This window comes from Lycium barbarum, chromosome 9 (assembly GCF_019175385.1).
Source record: "Lycium barbarum isolate Lr01 chromosome 9, ASM1917538v2, whole genome shotgun sequence".
Lineage (NCBI taxonomy): Eukaryota > Viridiplantae > Streptophyta > Magnoliopsida > Solanales > Solanaceae > Lycium > Lycium barbarum.
In genome coordinates, this window is record NC_083345.1 from 107,452,327 (window position 1) to 107,458,943 (window position 6,617).

Sequence of the window (6,617 nt, forward strand, 5' to 3'; positions counted from 1 at the left end):
GGATACAAGAAGGGTTTCCCAGATTCGAAGTTTTTGGGTGGGGTTCGAATTATCTAAGGTTTTTGAAACGAGTCAAAATGGGATCGTTCAAATCTGAATAGATTTTCACGTGGTTTGACTTGGATATTACCTGAAAATGACTCGACCACTTATGGTTTTGAAGATTGTTGCGCGTCCTCGAGCAAAAACGGGATAACCTCTTCTGAAAATGGAGCGTGCATTACCGTTGCGAGACCAATGCAATAACTCTTTTTCCCGAGATGATGAGGCATCGACTGAGGACGTGAAAAGCTTCTGAGATTTAGCCAAAAATGGCCAAAGACAGTTGGGTTGCGTCTGGATTGAAGACGACTCAGCGTTAGGGTTCGTTTGGTTCTGTTGCGTTTGAAGAGAAAATCGTTGTTTTGGGGGAATTAAAAGGATTCTGGGCCGGGTCGGGTCAATTTGGACGGGTAGTGGGCTGGCTGTTGTTTGGACCGAATGGGCTGAATTAACATTTTGGGCTGCTTATTATTTGGGTGCCAATGGGCTGGTCCGAAAAACATTTGTTGTTGATTGAGTTCGGCTTTGGGCTCAAAACTTAGGTGATGAAAGAACCAATTTGGGCTTCTAAATTTAAATAAAAGACCTTCTTCACTTAATTATGTATTAATGCGTGCTAAAATATTACTTACTATAAAATATATTTATTACTACTCAAATAAAATTATACGATATCGTGATAGCCGTGCGATAATATTTTAAAGTTTAATAGGAAGTAAATGCTATTGTTTAATTGCACAAAAATGACTGCGATGCGTAAGATGTTAAAAGCGATCATGGCGATTGCAATAGTAATAATAATAATAGGTGTAGTAGTAGTAGTAGTAGTAGTAGTAGTAGTAGTAGTAGTAGTAACGGTAATAAAAAAAATGATAATAACTAATGACTATAGTAGGATAATGAGACGATGATATTAATAAAAAGCTAATAATTGTAGTAAAGTATAAGTAATTATTTCTTAAGTTGCCAAAAATATTAGAAGCGCAAATAAATATTTTGGAAGAAAGGCGGGACAAAATTGGGTGTCAACAACTTGTCCCTCTTTGGCCGGTATTGATGAAAGAATTTTCGGGCAAAGACGTTGACTTAGTAGCCTATGTTGTCCCGATTAAAAGAATTTTGGGATACTAAAGGTAAGGATAATTTGGGAGAATTGTGGCCGAACTCCGGTCTCCGAGTTGCCTACATATCCCGGGCTGCACGAGAATCAGGCCGTGTGTAGTTCTGGGATAACTACGACACCTATAAATGACGAGTCTCGATTGGTGCGAATCTTTGAAAAATATTGTCCCAGTGTCGAATTACGATGATACTGGGTATTATGGTTGATCTTAAGAATTCTGAAATATGAATGTGCGTGAACTCGATGATCGGTTATTGGATGTAAGCGGAATATTTGAGGCTAGTGACAAGCGTTCGAGGTAGACCCTTGACCTTTGTCAGGAAGTCTGATTATCCTTCCCAACAAATTGCCCCAGTTCACTGCCGAAGAAAAAGTTCCACGTTGCGCTAAAGCTCCTGCGAAACTTAAACTAGATAAAATAGTTAGTAAATAAATATAGGAAGTAAAGAGATGTAAAATAGCCTTAGCTGAGGCTAATGCAGATGAGGTTTTAGGCTGATGATTCATGAGAATGATGCCTTTGGCGATGGTTAATGAAAATGAGGCCTTAAACCAGATATGAAGATTAGGCTATTTAAGCCGAATGATTTTTGAAAATGAGGCTTTCTAAGCCGACATAATGAGGTTTTCCTTTAAAACCCAATGGTCGATGAAAATGAGGTTATTAAACCAACATGATTCATGGTGTAAAGCATTTATGCAGGGAATTTAAAGCCTTTGTGCGGTGCGTGTGCACTTGACAGCATTTGTGCGAAGCGGCTGAAAGCATTTGTGCAATGCGTGTGCAGTGCAAAGCATTTTGAAGGCAGTCATGCAATGTATGTATGGTGCATTTGAAAGCAGTATTGCAATATGCGTGCGGTGTACTTGAAAGCATTTATGCAGAGCATTTGAAGGCAGTGGTGCAATGCATATACGGTGCCTTTGAAAGAATTTATGCATAGCATTTGAAAGCGGTAGTGCTATGCGTGTGCAGTGCATTTGAAAACAGTAATGCGATTCATGTGCGGTGCGTTCGAAAGCATTTATGTCGTGTACTTGCAGGGCATTTGAAAGTAATAGTGCAATGCATGTGCAGTGCGTTTGAGAGCATTTATGCAGGGCATTTGAAATCAGCAGTGCTATGCGTGTGCAGTCCATTTGAAAACAGTAGTGCGATTCATGTGCGGTGCATTCGAAAGCGTTTATGCAGTGCGTTTGCAGGGCATCTAAAAGTAGTAGTGCAATGCGCGTGCAGCGCATTTGAAAGCATTTATGCAGGGCATTTGGAAGCAATAGTGCATGTGTAGTGTATTTGAAAGCAGTTATGCGGAGCATTTGAAAACAGTAGAAGATATTTATGCATCGACATATTTGAAAAATCATTAATTTATCGTAAATTTCGAGAATTTGAGAAGCATAATTTCTCCTAAATGTTATAAGAAAACTCAAACCGTTCGATGCATAGTCCTTGCGGGACCGTAAACATTACATATTTTCAGCTTCCGCAATTTGAAAACCTGCACTCAAAGAAAATTTGTAAGTTTGGGGGGAGGGGAGGGGGGCTGATTCGCGTTGACTTTGAAGATCTGGCTCTTGATGCTTCATGCTTCCAACTTTGTCTGGACTTGTAACCTCTGCCCATTTCTAAGTCTTGGCTAATTAAAAAAACTATTTGGTTAAAAATCATATTATTTCAAAAGGAAATGTGTATAAAAAATATGTATATAGTGATAAATAATTTCTGCTGAATTTGGAACTGTGACACATCGTGAAACAAAGCGAACGTCCTTTCTCCAAAGTCTTCCTTTGTCTGATGACTCTGTTGAACATATACTTTTCATGTCTTTCGATGTCGTCTTGCAATGATGCCCTTAAAATTGTCCCAGTTTCTGGCATAGGAGGGTATTGAACTTTTAACATGACGAGACCGAGCCTTATATAGGCTGCCTACATATCCCACTAAGGGAATCAGGTCAAGCATAGTTCAAATTACAAACAAAAATGGAAATTTTGGGAAATTTCTATCTTAAAAGCCCAAACCCGATATAGGTTTCTTACGTATCCCACTGAGGAAATGTAGCTTCATTACATAGAAAGACATTACAAGATATTACATATAAAATAAATGAAAAAGCTCCTAGACGTAGTATCTCTTGACGACATCTGCATTGATAGCTTTCGGCCACACTTCGCCATCCATTTCTGCTAGAATTAGTGCTCCTCCAGTCAGTACTCGATGAACCATGTAAGGCCCTTGCCAGTTAGGTGAAAATTTTCCCTTAGCTTCATTTTGGTGCGGGAATATGCGCTTCAACACCAATTGCCCCGGTTTAAATTGTCTCGGTCTTACCTTCTTATTGAAAGCTTTGGCTATTCTGTTCTGATAAAGTTGCCCAAGACAAACTGCATTCATCCTCTTTTCATCAATGAGCATCAATTGTTCATATCGGTTTTGTATCCACTTGGCATCACTCAACTCAGCTTCTTGGATAATTCTCAAAGATGGTATCTCTATCTCTGCAGGTAACACTGCCTCTGTCCCATAGACCAAAAGATAAGGCGTTGCCCCAGTTGAAGTCCTTATAGTGGTGCGATAACCGAGAAGAGCCAATGGAAATTTTTCGTGTCAATGCCTGTAATTATCATTCATCTTCCGCAATATTCTCTTACTGTTTTTGTTGGCGGCTTCAACTGCTCCATTCATCTTAGGTCTGTATGGGGTTGAATTGCAGTGAGTAATCTTAAATGTTTCGCAAATCTCATGCATCAGACCACTATTAAGATTAGCTCCATTATCTGTTATAATTGACTCAGGGATTCTGAATCGACAGATGATGTTATTGTGAACAAAGTCTACCACCACCTTCTTCGTCACTGACTTGTACGAAGATGCTTCTACCCATTTTGTGAAGTAGTCGATGGCTACCAAAATGAACCTGTGTCCATTTGACGCGGTAGGCTCGATAGGACCAATGACATCCATGCCCCAAGCTGCGAATGGCCATGGAGAACTCGTCACATTTAACTCATTCAGTGGGATTCGAATCAAATCGCCATGAATCTGACATTGGTGACACTTTTGCACAAAACGAATGCAGTCTGATTCCATGGTCATCCAGAAATAGCCAGCTCGTAGAATTTTCTTAGCCAGAGTAAAATCATTCATGTGAGGCCCACATGTACCACCATGCACTTCTTCAATCAACTTGACCGCTTCTTTGGCATCAACACACCTTAACAATCCTAAATCTGGAGTCCTCCTATAAAGGATTTCTCCATTTAGGAAACAATAGTTTGCTAATCTTCGAAGTGTTTTCTTCTGAACACCGGTTATGCCTTCTGGATAGTCTCCTGCCTTGAGATACTTCTTAATGTCATAGTACCAAGGTTCTCCATCAGGTTCTTCATCTACATAGAAATAATAAGCTTGCTAATCGTGCACATTCACCGTGATAGGATCTATGTAATTCTTGTCCGGATGCTGAATCATAGAGGACAAGGTTGCCAAAGCGTCAACGAGCTCATTTTAAGCCCTTGGGACATGTTTGAATTCCACCTTGATAAATCTCTTACACAAATCTTTCACGCAATGCAGGTGTGGAAGTATCTTCACGTTCTTAGTGGTCCATTCGCCTTGTACTTGATGAACCAATAAGTCAAAATCACCTATAACTAATAATTCTTATATATTCATATCAACGGCCATTCTGAGTCCAAGAATACAAGCTTCATATTCTGCCATATTGTTGGTGCACGGAAACCTGAGCTTTGCTGAAATTGGATAATGCTGGCCTGACTCCGAAATTAAGATTGCTCCAACGCCGACTCCTTTAGAGTTTGCAGCCCCATCAAAGAACATTCTCCACCCTAGATATTCTTCTGCGATATCTTCTCCGACAAACAACACTTCTTCATCAGGGAAATAAGTCTTAAGGGGCATGTATTCTTCATCTACGGGATTTTCAGCAAGATAATCGGCTATTGCCTGCCCTTTGACAACCTTTTGGGTAACATATACAATATCAAACTCACTCAGCAAAATTTGCCATTTGGCTAACTTCCCAGTAGGCATAGGCTTCTGAAAAATATACTTGAGTGGATCCATCCTTGAGATGAGAGAAGTAGTATATGCGGACAGTTAATGTCTCAACTTTTGTGCAACCCAAGTCAAGGCACAGCAGGTGCGTTCCAACAAAGTATATCGGGCCTCATAAGGCGTAAACTTCTTGCTCAAGTAATATATTGCTTGCTCCTTCTTTCCCGTTTCATCATGTTGTCCCAACACGCATCCAAATGCATTCGCTGACACAGACAAATACAGTAACAAGGTCTTCCGGCTTATGGAGGCACCAAAACAGGCGGGTTAGACAAATATTCTTTGATCCGCTCAAAGGCTCGTTGGCAATCTTCCGTCCATTTGGTAGCAACATCCTTCCTCAATAACTTGATTATTGGCTCACATATTACTGTCGATTGTGCTATGAACCGACTAATGTAGTTGAGACGACCGAGGAAGCTCATCACGTCCTTTCGACTCTTTGGGGCAGGCAAGTCTTGAATAGCCTTTATCTTCGAAGGATCCAATTCTATGCCCCTTCTGCTCACAATAAAACCTAACAACTTCCCAGCAGGAACACCAAATGCATACTTTGCGGGATTTAGTTTCAAATTCTGTCGCCTCAACCTGTCAAAGAACTTCTTCAAATCCGTCAAGTGATCTGAACTCTTTCGTGACTTGATGATGATATCATCCACATAGACTTCAATCTCCTTGTGGATCATGTCATGAAAAATGGTAGTCATGGCTCTCATATAGGTGGCACCTGCGTTCTTGAGCCCAAAAGGCATCACTCGATAATAGTATACTCCCCAAGGTGTGATGAATGCCGTTTTTTCAGCATCTTCTTCATCTATCAGAATTTGGTGATATCCTGCGAAGCAATCAACGAATGACTGCAACTCATGCTTCGCACAGTTATCAATAAGTATGTGAATATTTGGGAGGGGAAAATCATCTTTCAGGCTAGCCTTGTTGAGATCCCGATAATCCACGCATACCCTGACTTTGCCATCCTTCTTTGGTACAGGCACGATATTGGCTAGCCAAGTGGGGTACCTTGCAGCTCGAATGACCTTTGCATCAAATTGCTTGGAGACTTCTTCCTTGACTTTTAAACTCAAATCCGGTTTAATGTTTCTTTTTTTTTGTTTCACCGGAGGACAAGATGGATCAATAGGCAACTTATGCGAAACAATGTCTGTGCTTAGACCCCGCATATCATCATAAGACCCTGCGAACACGTCTATATATTGTCACAAAAGGTTGATCAATTATTCCCTTTATGACGGAGTTAAATGGACGCTAATCCTTGTTTCCCTCACTGTTTCTGAATCTCCCAAGTTTATGGTTCTGTTTTATTCAAATTTGGTTTTGGCTTATTCTCAAAATGTTTAAAATCCTTAGTTAACT